This window comes from Pelodiscus sinensis, chromosome 20, assembly GCF_049634645.1.
Source record: "Pelodiscus sinensis isolate JC-2024 chromosome 20, ASM4963464v1, whole genome shotgun sequence".
Lineage (NCBI taxonomy): Eukaryota > Metazoa > Chordata > Testudines > Trionychidae > Pelodiscus > Pelodiscus sinensis.
In genome coordinates this window covers 30,088,994-30,089,917 of record NC_134730.1, presented here as the reverse complement: position 1 = coordinate 30,089,917, position 924 = coordinate 30,088,994, and positions in this window count along the sequence as shown.

Genomic DNA, 924 nt, shown 5'->3' with positions numbered 1-924 from the left:
GCACTGGCTCCCTTCTCTGGCCTGTCTGGTTTGATGCAAGCTTTCCTAGTTAATGGATTTGTACCTAGAAAATGCAGAGTGGAATGCAGTGCCTGGAACCCTAGAATGGATTGTTATGGATGGGGCTTGCAGAAGCTGTCCCCGGGTTGCTGAGATGCCAGGGCAGAGCAGAGCGCCCACGGTGGGAAGGAAGCGTTTTTAATTTGGCTCCCCTGGGGAGCAGAATGGTTCAGGATCTTCCGTGGCCTGTCTTTTATCCTGTCCCAATGTCTGAGCTGTGCTGGGATCCAGCTGAAACAATGAAACCTCTGCCCCTGCAGGGCTCTACCAAGAACAGAACTCTGCCAGTCTGCCGCCGCATGACAGGCTGAGGACATCAGAACCAGAGATGCATGTTCTCTGCCTTGGCCCCTCCAGTGTCTAGTCTGGCTTCCATGGAGGCCGGAGAGACGCACGGCCTTTCGGGTGGGAAGATGTTGGTTTTCCGTGGTGAGCAGCAGATCAAAAGGTGCTTGGTCTTGGTTCGTCCTATTCCCTGGCGGTTTGATACGGAGATGTTTTGGGGAATACTAGGAGGTTCCTCCTTTCACTGTAACCATGGCGTAGTGCCCGGATGATCTCTGATCCTGGGTCACTAAATCAACCTGCAGCCTTCTTCCTGCTTCCTGGGTTAGCTGCAGGTGCTGGTAGCCTGGGGTGCTGTCATTGGAGCCTTTGGCTAGACTGGTGTGGTCACCCAGGCATTACATACATTGGACCTTGTGTCCTCTTTGCCTTTACATCTTGACCTTTGGACAAGCCTGCCAGGAGGAGGCCTGCCCACAGAAAGGGTTTTGCACAGCCTCCAAGGGAGGGGCTCAGCCCCTTGCTTGCAGAGTTTCTGCTGTAGGACTTGCCAGTGCCTGCAAAGGAAAGGGAGTCTGG